The sequence below is a fragment of the Parasteatoda tepidariorum genome, chromosome 4, assembly GCF_043381705.1.
Source record: "Parasteatoda tepidariorum isolate YZ-2023 chromosome 4, CAS_Ptep_4.0, whole genome shotgun sequence".
Classification (NCBI taxonomy): domain Eukaryota; kingdom Metazoa; phylum Arthropoda; class Arachnida; order Araneae; family Theridiidae; genus Parasteatoda; species Parasteatoda tepidariorum.
In genome coordinates this window covers 30,430,823-30,456,027 of record NC_092207.1, presented here as the reverse complement: position 1 = coordinate 30,456,027, position 25,205 = coordinate 30,430,823, and the positions used below count along the sequence as shown (strand labels likewise).

The following is a 25,205-nucleotide window of genomic DNA, read 5'->3' as shown; positions in this document are numbered from 1 at the left end:
CTTTTTGAAGTATGTAACTTAACCAAATTTTGTTCCCGATTTTATTTTGGAAAATAAAAGTCCAATAATATAGATATATCCTCATGGCAAGTACTTGTCTTATATATATATACTTTTTTTTTTACTTTTTTCTTTCTTTTCTTTCCCTCCTTATCGCAGATTTATGATACTACACTTTCCTTACTTTCCTTTTTTCTTTCCTTTGAAATTATCCAGACTTCCTTTTCAAAAATGGGCTCCCAACGATTTATGTTAAATAAAAATGGGGAAAACTATGAGGAATAAATAGGCCTAGTTTGTGTGCTGAAACGATTCAACGCCTGGAAAAGTTTATCTAAAAATACATCATCCGAGGAGTTAAAGTATTTTTCTATGGTAAGAAATGCCTGATATATGAAACGTGAGGATCTTTATGACCATAAATATTAAAAACTTAATAAACATAAATTTATTCAATAATTAATTCCTTTTTGGGGTGCAAAATAAGTAGTACAATAGAAAATTTTATTTTCACAAATTTGGGACTTTAAAATATTTTAATAGAGATAGTTTCCAAATCATTCCTTTACAGAAGAAGAAAAAAATATTTAATTTGCCTAAACTCTTTTAAAACTGTTTAAAAGCTAATAGATTAGGCATTAAATTATTTTAAATTCAATAATCCATAATGCCATGACATTGGTTAAAGCTACCTGTTATGTTTCTCCATTAGTTCTGGTTATACATGGACAAAACCAATTTATAAAATGAGGAATTTGTTTTAAAATATAAAACTCCGAAAAATTCCCATAAAAATTTTTTAATTTCTTTTTATAACCAGCATTGGACAGCCAACCCGTTTTTGTGTTCACCACTATCAATATTCAACTCCATAGCCTTGTAATTTTGAACCGAAAATAGAAGACAAGGGAACTCCTGGATCAAGTATTGGGACAAATTAGCTTTTGTGGAGGAATTTTTTATAGAACTATACCGTATTTTTATTAATTAACTACCGCTGGGATTTGAACCTGGGTCACGTCATTGGGTGACGTACGCTTTATCTCCTGACCCACAACAACTCCCCATAAAAAGATTAAAGAAAATGGCATCTAGCGATCATTGTTATTTTTTTCGCTATTTTTTATCAAAACTGGATATGCAGTTACGAAACGCAAAACGGCCAGTTTGCAAACATTTTTTTTGTCTTATTGATGCATGTAATTAGATGCATGTAATTTGTCTTATTGATGCATGTAATTAGATAAAGAATGAACTTATTTAAGGTTTTTTCTGTTCTTAAGCAAATAAAATATTAGTGGGAAAAAATTAGGCAAATAAAAGTATTTTAGCATGTCAAAATCACATTATTTTACCATTCCAAAGTAAATCTATCTACATGCTAAATGATCTAATCCTGTATTTTTTTTAACAAAATAAACTCTGGATGAAAATGCCTCTGAGTACGAAATTTCATGTAGTGGTTCAACGCAGCGAAATCCCCGTTTCTTTCGATGTGGCTGGCGGGCAGAAGATTTGAAAAATCTCTTCCATTCAAAGTAGGATTCATTTCAAAAATTCATTTAAAGCCAACTTTAAAAACCTCACGTAAACAATTCTTCTAAATTTTTTAAAAAAAAAAATTCTTTTATCCCGGAAAGGAGAATGAAAATGGGGATAATGAGAAAAAAATACCAGAAACCAAAATAATGAGCAAAAAGTAGAATAATTATTTCCCACTTAAAAGAGCCCTACTATGCAAGGATTAACCTAAGAATAAATAAAGGACCAATTTGAATAGCGGTTCAACTCAACAAAAAGGGAGAAATATTATTTCCTATGTTAAAACGAGTTTTTTCTATCCCGATTTTGAAACTAGTAGACCTCCAACTTATTTCTGCTTCTGAAGAAAAAACAAAAAAAGTCGAGAAAAATAGAAAAAACAATGTGCTCAATTGATATTTATAATTTTAACACTCAGCTGTCATTGTCTAGGGCTGGGGTTCTATCTTCGTTGACAGCTTGAAACCTGCTTCAGGCTAATGGGTACCAGTCTGTCTAAGTCAGTGCGTAATGCTGACTATATTGCCAACAAGAGCTGCGATGGCTCAGGGGATAGAGCGTTCGCCTTCCAATGAGGTGAACCGGGGTTCGAGCCTTGCGATGGCTGGTCGATACGAATTCCGCATCCGGCTTGCACCGACCACAGTGCAGACGTGAAATATCCTCAGTGGTAGATGGATTATGGGTTAGAGTCCCCTTGCCGTCAGGCTAACCGTGGGAGGTTCTCGTGGTCTTCCTCTCCATGTAACGCAAATGCGGGTTAGTTCCATCAAAAAGTCCTCCACGAAGGCAAATTTCTCCCAATACTTGATCCAGGAGTTCCCTTATCTTCTGGATTGGGTTCAAAATTACAAGGCAACGGAGTTGAACATTAGTAGTCGTAGACCCAAAAATTGGGTCAGCTGTTCAACGACGGTTATATTATAAAATAAAAAATATATTGCCAGCATTATGCCATTAGTCTCAAAATTGTGGAGCCTGAGCCTCAATTATTACCCTTGGCCACCAATTGGCTGTTACGACAGAGTTTTACATAAGACTTTATTTGAAAATGATCAAATGTAGATTGTTGCACTATTCAAATTAGACTTTAAAATGATCTGGATAGTCATTAACTTTACTTTCACTGTTACAAAGACGCCATCAATATCTTCTTTTTGAGATTTTTTTCAATAGTTGTAATATTTTGATAAATTTTTTGTGGTTGAATTCGAATTATTTTGTTCTTAGAACAAAACAAAAAATTCAAATGCTGGTTTTTTTTAAATATAGCAAAGAATTTGAAGGTTACAAAAAAGAGCACAAAAATATGTTTACATAAATTTGATACATTCCATAAAATAGCTTAAAATAACCTGCGAATCATATAAAGAAATAATCTATTCGAATATTTCTTATAGAACTAACTGTAAACTGTAAATAACTAAAATACGGTGATTTAAAAGAATGCCATAGAGATTTCTAAATAAAATTCGGCAGTTAACATTTTAAGCCCTAAACTTTGTTCATTTTGATCGGCTTAATTCTTTTTCATCTGACTCTTTAGAAGTTCTTAAAACATCCCTCAACAATAGTTTTCGAACTTAGAACAAAAAGACCCCATTCTACTCAAATTCGGTAACCTTAAAGCAAGCTAACAATAACGAAACAGCCGTTAAGCTAGTTGTTGAGAACTAGATCATTAAATGGAAACCTCATTGTTCTTCAAGTAGAGAATCAAACTCAGGAGGGGTGGGATGGTAGAACACTACCTCCTTATTGGACGTCACTAAAGGGTAGTGGGGGTAAAAACTAAGAAAAGCATGCCTCTGCCAACGAATGGCAGGATTAGCTTTTCTTTTTTCCAGATTTCGTTTAAGGGACATTCTAGAATCCGATATAATCCGCTCCTAAGAACCTACTGATTAGGTGCCAGATTCAGGAACAATTCAATTTACTTTATGTTCCCGTTGCATCATGGGATGGTTCACGGATGCCTGCACTTGATTTGATTGGCGAGCACGAAAGATGGAACGACCAATCATACCCGGAATCGATTAAATCTGATTTGTGCACCGGTCTAGGTATTTTTTTTTTTTTTTTTACTNATTTTTTTTTTTTTTTTTTACTCGGTCAGTGAAGGGCCCTTGATTGTTTTTGCTACCATTACTACTAAGAGAACTCTGAGTTATCTTCTTAAGTTTATAGGCCTTCTTCGTAAATTCGAAGAAGAAAACAATTGAGAATGGAATTTAATTTTGGATCAGTTGACGAGAGGGAAGGTATGGCAATTAAGAGGTTTGATAGTATCTTCGTCATCGTGTGTGTGTTTTTTTCCTTTTCTAGATTCGTTGTTTTCTGCACGAATGGTCATCTTGTTACGTTTCTCAGTAGTTTTCTCTTATTTTTCCACTTACAAGACCTTGAAAGGAAATTAGATACATCCAAATAAAATTTTTCCGTCCATTGTTTATTTTGCTTCTGAAAATTTCATTATCCCTTAATGAAAGAAAAATATTTTTTTTATCAATAATTTTTAACATTGTCAGAGCAAATAGTTGCTTAGTAGATAAGATTTATTTTTAAAAAAAGTTATAAGGGAATTTAAATCTGATTGTTTCGCTTTAATGATTAAATTAAATGCATTAAATACAATACTTTAAAAATTATTGGGAATTTTTTTAGGGGGGAAATTTTTGTTATAATGGACACTTATATACAAATAAATATTTTCTACGTACCTATATAATAAAGAGTATCAAAACGTTACCTACTAGGCGAATTCACTTGTGACCTGTGTGAATACTGATGCCTTTGTGAAATACTGTTTTCTAAGGTAATAGGGTGTTTTCAAAGAACCTCCCTTATCATATAGTTTATTAGTTCTACTCAGCGAAGAATTAATAACCAGCTACGTAGCGGGAGTCGCGAAAAATTACTTATGGTCCTCGCATCTAATACAGAAGACCCACTATCGAAATTCGAATCCTGGCTTGCGCAGGTCATTGATCCTTTACCTATGTTGATCGCGAGATCTGGACGAATTACCCTAAGCAATAAAACTGTAGCATTTATTGTTTTATAATTTTGATTTTTATCTAAATTTTTATTTTCAATTAGACTAATTAATGACGAAATTTTTTTTAATTCATTTTTTTTTCATCTAAGTTTTTTTTTTCATTTATATTTAACGTCATCGTTGATTTTTATCAATAATTGACTATTGTTAGTTTATAATTTATGTCATAAATTTATCTTCTAATAATAGTGAACACTACTAATGCTGATGACACAGCTAAGGTACTGAGCTGTCAATGCGAAGAACTGGGTTCAATCCTCGTTGAATCCTTCCAACTTTAGATCAATGGGTAAAGTTGGTTATAAAATAAAAAGTCACTTAGGTAAATAAATGTCCGCAATCTGGTGAATCCCCGTTGAATCCCGAATCACTTTGTCTCGCTACAGTATACATCTTACAGTCTCGAATTACTTTGGTGAATGTCCGAAATCTGGTGAATACCAACAGTCTCGAATCACTTTGGTGAATGTTCGCTCCTAATCGGGTGAATATCGACAATCGCAAGTCACTGTGGTGAATGTTCGAAATTTGGTCAATATCGAAAATCACAAGCTACTTTGGTGAATGTCGACAATCATTAGTCTCTTTGGTGAACATCGACAATCACAAGTCACTTTGGTGAATGTTTACAATCACAAGTCACTTTGGTGAATGTCCGAAATATTTCTTAGATATCACTACATTTTACTTATGGCAATTATATATTTAAATGGCAATTTTAGCGCTACATATCTACATACCAAATTTGGAAGTGATAACATTCAATAATAACATTTTTTATCCAATAATTCTCATAAGTGCATATTGAATTACGAGAGTTTCTTCTTAAGGGGACAGTGGATGTTGAAATCATAATTTTTTTAAATTTGAAATTTTTAACATACATGGAAAATGTTAATAATTTTTGACAAAAATCATCTTAATTACTGCATTTAAGTGCAATAAAAATTAAATTGGGGCCTAAAAATTGGANTTGCAATTCATCAGATTTTAGATTTTCATTGTAACATATTTACACCATGAATCAAAAACACATGAATGGAAATAAAATAAATAGCTAATCCGCCACTCTATTTCACCATTATAGAAATTTTAACGCACCCATATTTTTTTTAGATAAACGCAAATAAAAGATTGAAAAATAGTTCAACAATTTCTCAAAACATACCCAAATAGTTATTTTTCTGTATTAAAATTTAAGAGAGAAAGCAAACACTTAAATCAAATCTTTTCAAACCCCAAACAATTGGCAAATCAAAGGCGATTTATTACAAAAATAAATACTTTTTTGCCGATATATCTGCTTTTCACAAGACTTCTTCTTAGATGAAGAATGTTAAGAATTTCCTTTTTAGAAAAGAGTAAGATGAAAGATTGGGCTCGTCTGGCCGTATCTCCAGCATAACTTTCTCTTCGTCTTCGACGACGTATTTTCCATTTTGCCGCCCTGACACCAAAATTTATGAGTCCTTTTTATAGCATCAGGTATTCCAGGTATTCCTGGAACGATTCTGGAAAAGTTCTTGGGAATTCGAAATATATAAAGTAAACGTTGTTTTATTTACTGCCAAACAACAGAAAGCACTCGGATTAATTATAATAAAGTTATATGGAACGATCTTCGCTTTACATTTTATGACCTACGATGCATTTTTAACGTTCTTCTTCGAGAATGTTGACTGGAAGTATGGATAATACCTCATTCCCAGATACATTTTGGCGGAGATGTAATAAAATGGTTGGCATTTTTCTTTGGCGAAAATTCTATAACTTGGTGTTAATTTAAGAATGTCAGTGAATTTTATTCTTCCATAAGATTTTGTAGCAGATAAAGTTTTATTAGAGTCGCTAGTACTTAAATAGTTAATTTTGATTTAGACGCTAGATTGTTAAAATTCATGTCGGTATAGTAAACGTTTATTAGAGAATAGAAACATTGGACTACTAATTTTTGCAATTCATGATTTCCTTTTAATAGTACACAGAGAGTTTTACTTTACAAAATATATTTCTATGTTTTATTTATCATTTGCATTTATTCAAAAACAAAAATAACTTTGAACCAGATAAGATAAAATAAAGATCGAAATCAAACTTTTCAAAACATTGATTAAAAGAAATGCAGCCGCGTGCTTTGCTGCACGTGACTGTATTTCTTTTAATCAAAAACCTCAAATCAAAATCCCTAAGCAAAAATGAAAAATATTGAAACCGGAAGAAAAAAAAATGACTTAAATCCCTAAATTAGATTAACCACTGCAGATGGCATTAAATAAATATATTCGTTATAATATAATCCTTAATTAACATAATTTTGGAAATCTAAAAATGTGTAGCTTTTTTTTCAGGAGTTAAAAATTTAATGCGTACTTTTTTGTTATAAATATTTGTACTTTCATGTAAATCAGTTGCTTTTTTAAAAATATATAAACTTAAATTTGATAACATTGTAGCATCAGCCAACCGAGCTGTATGGTAGTCAGGAAGCTAACATGTTAGAAAGGTCCCGGGTTCGAATCCCGGTCAGAGGCACGTGGATATTCTCTCTGAACTATATGTCCTTCTTACTGTGGGGGTAACGTAAGTCAACTTAATATAGTGCCCCTAAAAGAGTGGTCATTACAGCTGCCTAATACCCAAATGGTGTATATCAATATATGGGTGACAATGGAAAAAAAATCGGTTGAAATCATATGGTATCATATAGCAGCGTATCATATAGCGGTCTGGTATCATATAGCTGGTATCATATAGCAGTACTGTTGTGCAACTAAAGAAAATAACGAAAGTGCTTCTCAAAAGACTTAAGAATTTTTTTCAATTGCAACGACAGAGCTGATATTAGTTTTATCACGCTCAAATTAATTATTTTAAAACATAAAGCAAAAAACATTTTCCATATTATCAAGAACAATATCAAAATTACTATTATAATAAAATTAGTCATTTAATTTATGAAGAGAAAGGTAGAAAGCAAAATTTTTTGTACATTTACAAGAACAAGATTTTTGCACTAAAAATGGAACAACCAACATAAAAATAAACAATGAAACAATTTCTTCGAAAGCGCAGGACATTATTGAAGTTGTCCTTCATTTGTGTAACATCTCTTCATAAATTTAAGATGGCATCTTCCCATTTTTTCTTACCACTCTCTGTTTTTGGTACACTAGTAAAAATGAGCCAGTTAAAAGAAAACGCATTAAAATTGCAAATTCTGGCAATCGACTTGCCATTTTGATTCCGAGTTCCTTGATGATGGACGGAAGATTACAGCCACAACGTTCTCAAACATTCTTAAATGCACAGCAACATTAAAACGCATTTATTGCTTTTTTTTAAAAAACCAGATGTTTCCTTACAGATATTCAATATTAAACAACTTTGCAAGGGCTTGAAAATAAAAACAATTAACTCAGTAGAAAAAAATTATATAGCAGCACTACCGTTTGTCTAATATTACTTTTTTATTACGTTCAGATAAAATATTCTTAACAAAAAGCAATGTAACGTAATCAAGAACAATAGCATAATACGAAATCAATAACTGTTTATGAAGAATTATTTAATCATTTACTTTATAAAAAGCAAGGTATATAACAAAATAAGTGTATCAAAATGTCTATATATTATATGAATGCGTTAGATATACGTTGAACATTAATGAAATTACACTATTTACACAAATTTACGAAAAGATTCTTATATCAGCACATTATATGGTGTATCATTTATTTTGTTCAAATAAAATATTTTTTTAGCAAAATCATTGCTAGCGTAATGAGGAACAATAGCATAATACAAATAAATAATTACTTATGTAGTACACTTTGTCTATAATTTTATGAAAAATAAGAAAGAATTTATATATATTTAACAAAAACCAGATTCTTACACTGAAAATGAAAGCAACATAAGAAAAATAAGCAATGAAATAATTTCTATATATTCTATGAATACGTTATATATACGCTGAACATTAATGAAATCACACTATTTACACAAATTTACTAAAAAGATTCTTATATCAGCACATTAATGCAGCAATATATGCTGTATTATTTATTTTGTTCAAATAATCACACTATTTACAGGAATTTACTAAAAAGATTCTTATATCAGCACATAATGCAGCAGTATATGCTGTATTATTTATTTTGTTCGAATAAAATATTTTTTAAGCTAAATTATTGCCAACGTACTGAAGAACAATAGCATAATACAAATGACTAATTACTTATGTAGTACACTTTATCCATCATTTTATGAAAAATAAGAAAGAATTTATAAATATTTAATAAAGAACCAGATTCTTACACTGAATATGAAAGCAACATAAGAAAATAAGCAATGAAATAATTTCTACATATTCTATGAATACGTCATATATACGTTGAACATTAATGAAATCAAACTATTTACTAAAAAGATTCTTATATTAGCACATTAATGCAGCAATATATGGTGTATTATTTATTTTGTTAAAATAAAGATTTTCAAAAAGCAAAATCATTGCCAACGTAATAAAGAACAATAGCATAATACAAATAAATAATTACTTATGTATTACACTTTATTTATCATTTTATGAAAAATAAGAAAGAATTTATATATATTTAATGAAAAACCAGATTCTTACACTGAAAATGAAAGCAACATAAAAAAACAAGCAATGAAATAATTTCTACATATTCTATGAATACGTTGAACATTAATAAATTACCCTATTTACACAAATTTACTAAAAAGATTCTTATATCAGCACATTAATACAGCAATATATCCTGTATTATTTATTTTGTTCAAATAAAATATTTTTCAATCAAGATCATTGCTAACGTAATGAGATAGCATAATAGAAATACATAATTACTTATGTAGTACACTTTATCGATCATTTTATGAAAAATAAGAAGGAATGAAATACATAATTACTTATATAGTACACTTTATCTATCATTTTATGAAAAATAAGAAGGAATTTATATATATTTAATAAAAACCAGATTCTCACACTGAAAATGAAAGCAACATATAAAAAATAAACAATGAAATAATTTCTTGGAAAGCGTTGGACATTATTGAGGTTCGCAAATTTACGATAGCATCTTTCCATTTTTCCTTACCACGCTCCATGTTTTCGGCACACTATCAAAAACGAGCCAGTTAAAGGAAAACGCATTAAAATTGCAAGTTTCGGCAATCGACTTGCCATTTCGATACGACCACTCCAAGTACCTTGATGGTGGACGGAACTAAAAGAGGCTTACAGCCGTAACGTTCTCGAAGACACATAAATATATATTAATTACCGATCATCACTGTCCAATGTGCAAAAGGGTGGTAAGACATTCCCTTAATGGTTACAGAACATTAGTCCGTGATTCGTCCTCTCTTTCAACCCTTTTGAATAATTTAGAGAAGAAGCATTAAATATGTTCCTTTATTAGGTCTTATAAAGTGAACATTAAATTAAAGAGCCGTATTAAGGGACCTGGGAGGCTCTGAGTAGAAATTGCTTTCACTTTCCATTGCAGAAGAAGCGTGACCATGAGAATATGGGTGTTCGGAAGTAGCCTATATTGGTATATGGGGATATTTGATTTCAGAATAGAGTTTCGCGCTGATGACACTTTTAATTATCATTTATTTCTGTTGCGCAAGCATTCGTTTGTTATCAAACAAATATTTAAATATTGAAATATTACTCGATTTTAATACAGAAGAACCAATTTTAAAATTCGAATCCAGGTTCTGACACCTACGTTTTTACTTGATTTTGACAAATTGCCCACAGCAATTCGCCCTATTTATCCTATTTTTATAAATCTAATTTCTATATAAATTTTAGTTTTCAGTCAGACAACTTTATGGGCACAATTCTTTTCATTTTCATTTTTTCGTTTAGATTTCTTTTTTCATTTGCATCTTATTTTAGTTAATGTTAGTCTGTTGGTCACATATAGTTTATCACATAAACCTACATTTTAGTAATAGAGTAATAAATCTGCACTCTAGCAATAAGGTAATAAATCTATACTCTAGTAATAGTGTAATAAACACGATATATATATAGTAATAGAGTAAAAATTATACACTCTAGTTGTAGTGTAATAAATCCACACTCTAATTATAGTATAACAAATATTTACTTTAATTATAGTATAATAAATATGCACTCTAGTTATAGTGTATTAAATGTACACTTTGATAGTGTAACGCATGCACAGTGTGCAATTGTACTTTTATAGAACATTTTATACGAAAAAATTGTCTGTCTCAGACGTTATTATTTTATTTTACAACAAAAATAAATGATTTAAAATTAGAAAACTATTCAAAAAATCTTCCATTTATCTAAAGCATTGTTTGAGCAAAAATATTATTCTCACTTAAAATATTATTTTTTTATACAATAATATTTATACTCTTTCGTGACTGCAAATTTCACTACTGTAAATAAAATATCTTTGCTTTATGTTAAAGTATTTTTGAAAAAAAATATTGCCCGTATATTTTTAAATTAAAAATTTTGAAAACATTTTAAAAATTTTCCGCAAATTTGGAGCAAATTTGTTCGTTAAATTGTGTGACATTTTCAAACTCCTTTCAACATAATTAGTTTTTAAAAAAATATAGGGGCAACGTTTTTTCATACTTTAATATAAAGCTACCACATTTCTTAACACAATATTTAATTTGAAACAGAAAAAACTGTATAATAATGAAGAATATTTCGAAATAAGTCCTTTGTTCGTTTCAATTTGAATAATCTTCTTCTTTCCTTAAAATTGAATTTTATTTTTCCTTTCCATTGAATGGAAACCTAATTGATAAAACCAAACCTCATCAAGCTTTTTATATTAAGAAAAGGACAATTCTTTACTTTTTTCTTAATAAGATTAATTCATGTTCCCCTACATAAACAAAACAGCTAAGAAAACTAGTAAGATTACTTTTTTTCTTTTCATTTGTTTCTATTTTCCCAACTCGCTAACTTTTTCTTTGTTCTATCTTAAACACGGCCGAATAGTTCACTACGTTTGTCCTTTCATCTCATCCCATTTTTTCCTTTTTTTTCCCGTTTCAGAAATTCCTCGTTTTCATTGAAAGCTGTCACATGTTGTAAGAAAACCGCTTTTAAAACCAAAGCGAGCTTTAATTGTCTTTGGCGAGAAAAGAACACTCTAAAAAAAAAAAGAACCTTCGCTAAAGAACGTTAAAACCTTGTTTCGCTGTGTTAAATCCCATACATAAGTAATGACTATCTAAACAGCAAAGGAAAAGAATGAAAAAAAAAACGTTGGTAAGGGGAAAAAAACATTCTAAAGCACAAAGTTCTTCCTATTCTTAATGAAGAAAAGATTTTTCTTTTTTTTTCCTGTCGTATTTTTTATACATCCAAATTGTTTCGATTTATAAAGGGTTTCTCAATTTAACCATTGAGTCCTCAAATGAGAAGATTTTAAGTCTGAAATTACGAAGGGGATCCACTGAGCTGTTATTTATATCAGAATCCATTTTTTTTTCTTTCAAAAGAAATAATCGTTTTTACAACTTGAAAAAAGAACGCAAAAAATTTAACGACTCTTTTATTTCAATAAATATTTGATGCTAAAAAGTAATGATAGGTTTTGCATTCATCATTAGAAACATATTGTCTTGACTGTGAGCAAGCAAAGGGGTTGATATTTTCCGAATATAGAGTTCGATTTTTACGAAGTTTAGTGAGATTAAAACGCAGAAAAAGCTAGGATGTGCTAGCTTAGAGTTTAAGTTTGAAAAACTAGAGTTAAAAAAGTTTGAGAAGTCAAAGAAATCTATAAAAATTAGAATCCGCAAAAACAATACTAGACGCCTTTATGATATATGTATGCATATTGCAAGGAAATCATGAAAACCTGAATTGATCAAATCCATAAGAAAAATGATCAAATAAATGTGGTGGTCAATTCCCGAAAAATAATTCAGGGTGTTCATGTCCCTAAAGAAACTATGTGATTGATCAAATGAATAATGAAAAGATGATCTAATGAAGAGATGAAATAAACAAAGGATGAAATAAAAATACAGATTTTTACAAACATTTTAATTAAAAATAACCACTTCAAAAATTATATTAGATATATTATAATATAAATAAATAATAAAAATTGAAAAAAAGAAGAAAAAAAGGAAAGGACGAAAAGAAAAAGAAAAAANATAGTTTGCTTGTTATATTTAATAGTCATTCACGTTTAAACATCTGTTTTGATTTCAAACTGTCGAGTTATATTTTGTAACTAATATATGTAGTTTAGTTATTAATTTGTATTAACTTTTGTAGTTACAAGATGGTATATATATATATATATATATATACCATCTTGTAACTACAAAAGTTAATACAAATTAATAACTAAACTACATATATTAGTTACAAAATATAACTCGACAGTTTGAAATCAAAACAGATGTTTAAACGTGAATGACTATTAAATATAACAAGCAAACTATTAAATATATTACTATTAAATATAAAAACATCTGGAAAAAAAACAGTAGCTTTCATCAAATATAGAAAAAAACTACTAAATCTTGGTGCTTAGAGCCTTATTTACATAATTTCGTACTGCTTAGGCTAACAGTATATGTTGAAAAGTAAACATAAACAAATAAATATTTCTATTTGAAATTTCATTAAGTCAAAAATAAATGTTACATTAACAAATATCTACTGTTACTAATTAAAGTTATATGAGAAATTCCATGTCTCTATTTTTTTTTCTTCAATTATTGTTCCATTTAAAACCAGCCTTTTAACGAGCTATCTGAAAACAAAGTTCTCAAATGAAAGTAAGCAAAAAGAAAAATATTCTTTGATCTTTTGTGGGTGATCTGAAGAAAATGATAACTGCTGCAGGAAGGACAACAACTCAACCTGTCCTCTATTTAAAGATCTTTTAGTGATGAAAGCTTCGATGAAAACTGTAAAAACAAAAACAGTTGAGAAAGCTACAAAAAAAAACTTAATAGTTCTTTCAAAGGACGAAAATCTCTTTCAGTGAAACCTTTCCTATCGAGTAATATTGAACTATTTACTCCCACATAGTTAAAAAAGTTGTAACATCCACAACAAAGAAAGAACTTTCCGGAAAAAGTTCCAGAAATGCCTTTTCTCAACGATACTTGGTAAAAGAAACGAAAATGAAGAAAAGATATTATAGGCGGAAAAGGCGCCCCTCTGGTCTTTAATGACCACAGTAATAGATCTCAGTTATAATTAAGAATTTTTTTTTGTTTGGTTCGCATTATCATCATTACTTCCTAAATAAAACAAAAACTAACCTTAGTCAGTACTTCAAAGCAAAAGATGTATTCAGATTTTTAATTTTACGAACGAATCGGATGTCTTTACAAATGCATATTGCACAGAAACCTTTCTTACTTATTAAGCTGAAACAGTGCATCTTGTTCCGAAAATAAATGATAAAACTAGCGTTTCCACAAAAAATACCCGGATGTTAAATTAGGAATCGAATGGACTCTTACATGATAAATATTGTTCAGGGTGTCATGTTATATGATTAAAACACTCACGCAGAAAAGAATTCAGGTAAAGTTACAGTACTGTATGGAAATGAAATTAAAATATAATCCTGATTCATAAAACCAAAATACCATGTGCATTTAAGCCATATGGCAACGCTTTGTCAGAAATTCTGGTTTATAGTACTTATTACCAGACATTTAGTAAAAAATACAAAACTGAAAAGTAAATTTAACCAAATTAGCGGCTTTAATGCCAAGCTCTAAGGCAGTGATTCCTAAATGGTGTTTCGATGGTTGCTAAATTGCGTTCCTAAATGCTGCAAACGGGTTCCGAGAATTACGATTTTTTTACCAGTAAAGACTCTTGAAGCCTCTTGTATTTTGATCCAACCAATAATCCATTTATTTAATATTTCGGTAGCCAATGAAAAAAATAATAATTTTTCTAATAACAATATATTGAATAAATTAGACATTTACAACTAATTACATGGTTGCGTATAATCACATGATTTTGCATGGCGTGTTAATGTTGCAGCTTAAAGGCTCTGGTTTATTATATATCTGAATAAATTTTAAGATCAGATTTAACTGGATACCAGCATGTGTTGTCACCCGTGTGTGTCGAGCCTGACTGGCTATATATATATANTATATATATAAAGATTGCATTAGTATTTCCACTCGTTCTTTTCAAATCAAAACACAATAACCAAATTCGTTAATAAAGATATATGTTTTTCTACTAACCATTTTCAACATTTATAGCATTTGTTTTTTAGTTTTTATTTCAAAGAAAACCATAACTAGGCTTATCTTATTCATTTTTAATTTTCGTATATCAATTAAATGCAAATTCATAACTAGACTATAGAGATGCAACTCCAGGACTGCAAATGTTACTGAAGCCTAATTTAAGATAATTAATAATACAACAATGAAGAAATCCCACCCCACTAATTATATTTCAAAATAAAGTGGTCTGAGGCTAATACATTCACAATTATCTTTATTTATAAAGTTGGGTTTCCACCAAAAGATTGATCATTTAGGGTTCAAAGGCGAAAGGAATTAGAAACCGCTGCTTTACGGTCTCATGATAAAATTACCAAACTTTACCATATTTTCCAAATTTAATCACAGATTAAAAAACCACATTCTGTTGTTAATTTTACCAAAAATCATTACCAAAGTGCTTTTTTAAAAATTATCGAGCTTTTCGGTGTTCCCATAGAGTCAGAAACACGGGAAATTTTACCATATTCTGGTAGTTTTGACCATACTTTTCTCCTCAGAGCTCCTACTCACCTTATAATACGTGTCAGAATTTCTCTCTAAGTTTAACGATTGATTGAAATTTCTGAGTCTTCAAAAGTACAGTATTTAATTTCTTATTAAATGTATATGTCATAATATATTTCTTATGATTTATCACGAATCAATAATAATTTTAATTGTTTTAAAATTCCATTCTGGAAGGCTCAACCCATTTAATTTATATGTGTCGTAATTTTCTACCATTTTAGTTTATTTTTAAAAATAGTGAAAACTGCATTTTAAAAATTATAAAGAATTACAAATGTATATATAGTTTTAATAATTTTAATAATCAGTAGTTTCAAAAATCATGAAAAGTAAAACATTTAATTTCTTCAAATACACTTACAGAATATAAATAGTTACATATTTATTAAGTTTATAATTTATATTATACAATTATACTTCTCAACTTAACAACATTTCCTAAGATTTTCCAACCAACTGAAATTTCAAGTCTTGTAGAAATACAAAAGCTGTTGTCAGCGAGATCATTTTTTTAGAATACTATTCTCTCTTTCCTAAATCCCAACTAGCAGACGGTGCTGCTAGAGCAGTACTATAGTTCTTTAATACTATAGCAGTACTACAGTACTGTAGTTGAAAAAAACTATAGAAAAAAGATAAAACAAAAGAATTATAGAACTATAGAAAAGCAAAAGAACTATAGCAGTACTATAGTTCTTTTCTTTTTTTTGCTATAGTAAAATAATGTAAATAAGATTGTAAAATATCAAAACAAAATCAAAAATCTGAAACTATAAAAGAATTCTGCCTTTATTCATAATGCGGCAGCAAATAAATTGCAATAAAGGTTGGATTTAATTGCAACGTCGTACTTCCCGTAGAGCAATAGCTTCCAGATGTTTTAAATTAACTGACGAATTCAACTTTGTAGTTTTATTCTTTTACATTTAAAACGCAATATTGTATGTTTCGTAATATTCGAATCAGTACTGCCAACCAACAATGTAAATAAAGAGAAAAATGCTTTAAAGCTTAGCAATTTTCAAACTAATAATCTTTTACACAACTTTTCTGTATTAACGCATTCGAGTTATGATGAATCATTAACAAAAACTATTGAAATATTGTTTCATTTTAAAGAGTTTTAGTAACAATATAAACTTCCATAACCACGGTTGGATTCTTAAAATAAACAACATTCTCTCCGGGTTTTACAATCAACTGAAATTTCAAGCATCAGAGAAACACAAAAGCTTTTGTCGAAGAATCTTTTCTTTTCCGCTATACTTCCTTGCTTAAATCACAGCCCAACAATGGGAGCTGATAGAACAGCAATATAGTTGAGAATGGAGAAAATTCCCACAGAGACGTAAATAAGACTATAAAACACCAAAAACAAAAAACAAATCTGAAACTTGAAAGAATTCAGACTCTATTCTTAATGCAATGACAAATAAAGGCAATAAAGGTTGGATTTAATTGCGACGTTGTACCTCTTGCAACGCCGACGAAACCTTCGAGTCGTATTTTGAAAATGATAAATACAACAACTTTTTCTTGCATGAAAAGGATTTTAATTTGTTTAAAAGAAGAAAGGTTAGAATCGTTTCTGAGACACTCGAACATTCGAGCGTTTGGGTAAACAGATTTTTAAAAATTCCGTATTTTCATTCGAAATGCATCACTTCAGAGATATTCTTCCGCGTGAAGTGTAATTTGCGGAAGAAAGAATTATTTTCCGGAAATATGGCACGATTTATCACCGAGACATATCAGCGTGAAATCGTAGTTTCTTAACTGGAAGTGAAATATTTTTCCCGCTAATGAGTACAGAAAGAAAAATGAATGAATGCATGTTATAAACGAACACTGATACGCATTTTGTTCTTCAAATCAGCTTTTCTTTCATTCCCGTTATCTTTAAGTGGATATTTGACAATTCCCGTAATCAGGAATGTTTGCAATATTCATTATACTAAATCCCATTCAAAGAAATATCTTTAATTTTAACTATTATTTCGTAATTCCTTTCTATATTGTTTAAGAATCGAATTCTAGCTATGTTCGCCATGCTTTGTTGTATGATCTTTTATTTATTATATGTTTTACATTAACTATACTTTTTGAAATGCCTCTCATATTAACTAGATTATTTTTAAATATTTTCTGACGTTCTGAAAGATTAAGTTAACAAAAATGCTTCAGGCTGTCTCTTTGTTTTAACTTAAGGCACTTTTATCTTGGCAATATTAAATTTCCCTTATTTGATGATCTCATTTGAATAAATTTGACAACATTTTCTAGACGTATTTTTACATTCTATACGAAAGTATTTTCATAATTAGCTATATTTTACTGAGCTATAAGATTAATTAGTTTAAAATTATTCAATGCCTGAAGTCTCCAAATCTATTTTATACTAATTTATTACTATAATCTCTCTATTATAATATATACTATTATTATATCTATTATTATAATATATATTACTACTCATTGTTATAATATATTTTATATGGTAACTGCAAGACTCATAATTAACAACGATTTAAATGAACAGATATTTTAAATCATTACATATTTCACTTTTATTGAACCGTAACATTTCTTAATTAAACTTATACCATGTTCAAAGCTGTCAAGATATTACTTATTATCCCACATCTGATGTAGAATAAAGCCTGCAATCACAATCTTTAAAAATGCACAGAAATTCGAAATAGTAAATTCAACTTTCATTAAACAGTAATATTTATCAATCAGAATTATGCATTGTTCAGTCTTCAGCTTGTATCTTAATACCTTAGGTTTCATATGGTAGCTAAAAAAGCGCATCGATTAAAATGAACAGAAACTCAAACTCTTATCATGCTCAACTTTTATCGGACAGTAAGATTTATCAAGTAAAATTATACAAAATTCAAAGTGGTTGGTTGAAATGTAACTTATTATCTTTTACCTGATATGGTAACTAAAAGAGGTGTATTCACCATGGATTAAAATGAACAGAAACTCAAAATCTTATCATGTTCAACTTTTGTTGGACAGTAAGATTTATCAACTAAAATTATACAATATTCAAAGTGGTTGGTTGAAATGTAACTTTTTATCTTTTTCCTGATATGGTAACTCAAAGACGTGTATTCACCATCGATTAAAACGAACAGAGACTCAAAATCTTATCATGTTCAACTTTTATCGAACAGTAAGATTTATCAATCAAAATTATACAATATTCAAAGTGGTTGGTTGAAATGTAACTTGTTACCTCTTACCTGATATGGTAAGAACAAGAGGTTAGTCAGCATAGATTAAAATGAACAGAAACTCAAATCCCTATCATGCTAAGCTTTTATCGGACAGTAAAATTTGTAAATTAAAGTTATACTTTGTTCAACATGGTTGAAATGTAAAACATTATATAAAATTTGATTATTATTATTAAACAAGAGATTATTGATGACAGATGAAGATAACTTGTCCTGTGGGTTTGACAGAAAGGGTGCAGGTGGGTCATTGATCGAATATTAGTATGGCCAACGATAACAGCTCAGCAGGTCTTGAATACGGCTATTCTGAAAATAATTTGTTAACACTTTTTTTTAGATAATGACGTTCTTTTAATATAGATTCTTTCTTTTTTACAATTTTTTTATTATTGACAAACATTATTGTTAACAAAAATAAGTCATGTTTGTTCATAGTCGCTTGTTTGCAGACCGAAAATAAAGTAAATTTTACAAAAATTTCAGACGATTTTTTTTTATTGTAAACAATCATTATTGTTAACAAAACGAAACTTTATCTTCGTCTTTGTGGGTCTGTAAGTAATAGTTTGATAGCTAAACCCGAGTTTTATAAAAGATTTTAATGTTTTTTTTTTCTCATTGTAGACAATCATTATTCTTAATGAAAATGAAACAGACTCGTTTACAAACTTTCAAAAAGGAAAGTAGTTTGCCAGCATAACTTTAAGTGTTAAGATGTTTTTTTTTAAATTTTTTTATTGATTTCTTAGACAATCATTATTTTTTTTTTTTTTTTAAAGTGAACGAGACTCTTTAACAGACTCTCAAAACGAAGGTAGTTTGCCAGCCAAACCCGAGTTTTATAGGGACTTTTTGTGATATTTTTCATTGTAGGCAATCACTATTTGTTTACGAAAATGAACCAGTCTCGTTTACGAAGCTTCAAAAACATCAGTCGTTTGCCATCCAAACCAGAGCTTTATAGAAGTTATTAAACATTTATATTTTTTAGAAAATTTATTTGTAAATGTCAAATTGAGATTTATCCGCAATGGCTTTTGAAAACTAGTAACCAAATAGAAAAATTTCTAAATGAAAAATGACATTTTTCTCACAAACAAATTATACTTTACCTATGTACTTCTACCTTTGTTGCAATTCCATGGAATAAATAAATCACGTCTTCATTACACAAAAGTAACGAGCGAAAAGTTCTATACAAAAGGCTATTTTTACCATATAGAAATTTGATTGCAACGAACAAAAATGTTCTAAGAAAAAAAACAAATTTTCTTAGAATGATTCAAAATGAATTGTTCGAGTGCAAATATTTTAAAAAAGGAAATTCTAGGAAAGGGGGTGGCGTAGTTTAACTGAAGATAAAATTGTTACGTGAAAATAAAGACGAATTCTGAAAACCAGAATACTGTGAAATGCTTTTTTTTTATTTTTTTATTCCGTCTTCCTTTTTTCTTGGCTATAAAGGTGAAAAGGCATAAAAAGCCATAAAAAGCGATGAAAAGGGTCTCATTTTCGCTTTGAATAGGGTAGCCCATTTTTCATTTCATGTTCCTTTTCACACTTTTCTAATTCTAATCTAAATTTTTCTTCTTTACCTCCTCCTCGCTTTCAGCTCTCTTTTCTCAAGGGAATGCACTACAAATCCCAAAAGTGGTTTTCTGCCACTCGTTTAAAGATAATTGCAAGTTAAATTTTTATATATTTTTTTTCTCATTTATTTCTTAGCTTTGGAATTGAATTCGAATTTTTAGGAAATAAATTTGAAAATTTCGAGGCAGTCATTAATGCTAAATTTTAATACCCTGAAAACAATAATATTATTTTTTTATGCGTGATATGATCAAATTTGTATTAAATATGAAAATGTTATTACTCGATTTATCGCTGGAGAAAATGTAATAAAAACAAGATAAAAAATATATAATTGCAGTGCAAAACTAAATGAATATTTCTAGTTACTTTTATTGAAGAAAAGTAAATATTTTTTATGTGTGTATTTTAAGTGATGTATAGATACGTGAATTGTAAAATGTTTTTAATTCATTCAATGTTAGAATGGGAAAAAGAAACATTCGAGAATGTATATTTAGAACAGTGCTGCTACAGTATGAGATCAATATTATGAAATGTTTTATTGAATATTTTTTTAATAAAATAATTTGCAAGCATTGTTTCTTTTTCAAAAATTTGACTGCATTGTACCCAATATTCGTTGTAACTAGATATCTGCTATGATATCTGATTGTGAATGATCTCTGAGAAAAAAAATATGATCTAAACTACCAGATTATGGTTAAATTAACCATGTTTCTGGTTCTAAAGGAACACCAAAAAGCACGATAATTTTTAGAGAACCGCTTTGATGTTTTTTTCTGCAAAATTAACAATAAAATATTGCTTTTTTACTATGCTGTTTGATAGTAAGCGCTTTAAAATTTGCTACTTTTATCATGATACCTTACAGCGTGGTTTAAGAAATATTTATTCGGTTAAAGCTACTTTTCGGATTTTTATTATTACTAAATGTGTAGTGATAAGACCTAAAATTCCGAAAAGTAGAATTTCATTTTTTTCTTTTACCATACAAATTGAAAAATTGCCAAATGAATAGTATGATACATTTTATTTAGGTTCTATGACCAGAATTATTGTTTTAAATTAGAAGTGCCATTACCATACAAGTAAGGTTACTTTAGTGCGATTTTTTTTTCTCTATGATAATATGTCATGAGAGCTCTAAGCATATTTTGTGATTTTACATCATATTCTCATTTTTAATACATTTCATCAGATTTACATTAAATGTGAGAGTAGTAAAACTAGTACTGAGACCAACAATATTAATATTCATCTCGTATATTAAACGTCATTAATGTGAATGCTCAATAATGTTAAACGAAATTCCAGAAAATATGTTATATCTTTTGTAACTTGATATCAGGTTTGATGTATAGTTGTGAGTAATACGTTATGAGAGTTCTAAAAACGTTATCTTTACGCAAGCAACATACACTTAAAAATGATAGTAACCTAATTGATCATAAAATCTTCAATGTTTCAGTCAATCTTTCTTTTAATCTTCAATCTTCTGCATAATTTAATTACTCCATTCACGCTTTTATTCTTTGTTTTTAATGTCAAATACTGGAGTTTTAAGAAAAGGATAATTAATATATTTTGGGACTAAGTATATGTTATGATATCTATTTATGACTGATAATATATCATGAGAGTTGAGAGTTCTAAAAATTTTATCTTTACAAAAGCAACATTTACTAAAATGATATTGACATTTTTCATCGCAAAATCTTCAATAGAACTCAATTTAATTTAATTACTCTATACACACTTCTATTCCATTCGCTTATTGTCAAGAAAAGGATAAGATGTAAGAAAAGGGTAATTATCTTTTGTGATTAAATATCTTTCATGCTATCTAGTTATGACTGATAATATATCGTGAGAGTTGAGAGTTGTCTTTACAAAAGCAACATTTACTTAAATGATAGTAACGTTTTTCATCATAAAATCTTGATTGAACTCAATTTAATTTTATTACTGTTTACACGCTTTTATTCTATTCGATTAATGTCAAATACTGGAGTTTTAAAAAAAAGAATGATTAATATCTTTTGTGACTATATGCTATGATATCTAGTTATGACTGATCATGAGAGTTGAGAGTTCTAAAAATCTTATCTTTACAAAAGCAATATTGACATTTTTCATCATAAAATCTTCAATGGAACTCAATTTAATTTAAATACTCTATACACACTTCTATTCTATTAACTTAATCCCAAATATTAAAATTTTAAAAAAAATAATAATTAATATCTTTCGTGACTAGATATCTGTCATGATTTCTAATTATGACTGATGTTTTATCATGAGAGTTGAGAGTTCTAAAATTTTATCTTTACAAAAGCAACATATACTTAAATGATAGTTACCTTTTTCGTCATAAAATCTTCAATAGATCTCAAATTAATTTAATTACTGGTTGCACGCTTTCATTCTATTCACTTAATGTCAAATATTAGAGTTTTTTTTTTTTTTTTTTTTTTTAAAAAATTAATATCTTTTGTGACTAGATATCTATTACGATATCGAGTTGTGACTGATAATATGTCATAAAAGTTCTAAAGATGTTATCTTCACAAAAGGCATCATTTACTTAAAAATGCAGAAAGACAGCAACCTGTTTCGTTATATAATTTTCAATGGAATATGCTGTTTTATCTAATACTGTCTCCACACTTTTATTCCATGCTCATAATGTCAAAGACAGGTTAAAAGAAAAATACTTTCCATTTCTAGAAGTTTCTTATTCGGTTTATAAAATAAATATTAATTATCTGTGAACATATTGACGATGTTAGGCTTTCCAGTAAACACCCACAAAGCTTTATTCTCAACATTATTAATCACAGAGTAATTTCAACTCGAAAAGTATTACTTACCATTCATTACGGATCTGGAAATTAAACACTGCGTGAATTTATAACCGTCACTGATAATGCTCCTATTCACAAGGTATCGGAATGAATGGTTATTCAGTGCAAGAAAAGCGAAAAAATTAAAAAATCGTCGAGCACGAAACCTGAAGGTGAAGGGATTTTCCACTTTAATTACTGTTTGTGAAATGAGAAGAAGTATTATTAAGATTCGAAAAAGGGGAAGGACGCGGCATGAAAAATGTACCCCAGCTTCAATAGATCACCCCTGAACCTTTCACTGAAGTGTCATGGGGAAAGTAATTCATTATATGGAATGTATTTACTCTGTTATATTCACAAAAGAAATTCTTTCTTTAAGAATAAAAGCGATGCAGCTTGATTGATTTAGAGTCAACATAAACATTCCAAGATGTGGGAGAAAATAAACAGAGAAAAAGTTATGTGAATTAATATTGGATGGGAGGAGAAAAAAATTATCAAGCCAAAGACTCATTAATTCATCTATTGATTTGATGAATTATGGAGAGAGTTTCGCAACCCAAGATGGACTTAGTGAAAGTGTTCGATTGCCTTCGGAGAAAGGCTGCTTTTGGTGTTTAAAAAAGTTATTTTTTTTAATTTGGTTTGGTGATTCAATTGATTATTTTTGATAGAAAAATATTAAAGGAGAAGGTATAAAAGCAGGCCGGTTGATATCGGTCTGATGTCAACTGTACAATGATAAAGAACTGAAAGGTGTTCAAAAAATCATGAAGAATGATAGTAAGTTTGAGCTATTTGTGAAATAAAATTTTGTCAATGAAGTTAGCGTAACAACTGATAACTCAAAATTATTTAAAATGCAATGCTACTCAACAAAAACAATGCTTTGACATAATTGAGCTACAGTTTGAGCATTGATGAACCATTTCGAGGTCGTGTAACTTTTCGTTTCGTTAACCAAAAATCAGCCATGTAATTTAACATGGTATGGTAGTTATATTTTCGTTTTCCAAAGTGTAAATTTGTTGCCAACAAGCCCAACAATCTCTTGTCTTGAAAGAGGAATTTAATAGCTGGGTCAACGAAATTTAACTACTATTCAAAATTTCCATGACAAATTTCCAGAAAAAAAGGGTATATGTACCAGACAAACCGCATTAACCGTAACCTTACTCGACACTGTACTAATTTTTTTTTTTTGTTCTTCCGTTATACTATTAGATAATTCCATTTTTCTTCTGATGTTCTATTTGCTCTTTTGTTCTTCCATAAAATTTTAATACTGAATTCCTTTGTTCTTATGTATTCTCTCATATATTAATCTCTTCGCTATTTTGTTATTCTATAAAATGCTAATTCCTCTGTCTTTTTCTGTTCTATTATATGCTAAGCTCTTTGTTCTTTTGTCATTCTATAAGAAGCTAATTCTTTTGCTCTTTTAATTTTCTGTAATACACTAATTCCCTTCTTCTTTTCTGCAGGTAATGCTAGGTATTTTCAAGAGGCCATCATTTTGGAATACAAAAGAAATACCCAGCATTCTGGATTGCTACAAAAACTGAATGCCACTTTATTAGATGATGATTCGAGTCTTAAAGAAATACTAGAAATTTCTAGAAAAGTTATGAAATGATTAAAAAAAATATGTTTTCTTCAATAATTTGAATTTCATTACAAGTTGTTTTCTTTCTATTTTGTCTTCAAAGAGAAAGCTGAAAGAAAACATTAAAAAAAAATTTAAAAAAACTGATGAAAATAAAAAAAATTTAAGATTAATTCGTAGCTATTAAGTTAGTTTTTGCTTACTAATCAACACAATGTAATAGCTATTTCATAGATGAATATAAACATATATATACTTATATCCTTTAAGGCAAATTTTGCCTTTTTTTCAAGGAGATATTTAAAATATGATTGAAGTGAAAGTTAAGAAAAAAAAGAAGATATTACTTTATGTTTCCATGCCATAGTGAGACCACACGTAGATGGAAAACACAGCACTGTAGAGGTAGTGATAAAAAAAATTATTAAGTACTCAAAAATTGTAAAGAGAACAAAAACAAAGAAACTGTACAAACT

The 25,205-nt window shown here is 29.1% G+C and overlaps 1 protein-coding gene across 28 annotated transcripts in view; it reads left to right on the top strand.

The window, feature by feature from the left end:
- The window catches only part of LOC107456607 (bruno 3), a 705,687-nt gene extending 680,940 nt beyond the window's left edge, over window positions 1-24,747 (top strand). For all 28 annotated transcript variants that reach the window (XM_071179608.1, XM_071179595.1, XM_071179599.1 and 25 more), the window contains one exon: window positions 24,608-24,747. The gene's annotated coding sequence lies outside the window, so the exon portion shown is untranslated. The remainder of the gene's footprint in view (window positions 1-24,607) is intronic.
- The last annotated feature ends 458 nt before the right edge of the window (window positions 24,748-25,205 follow it).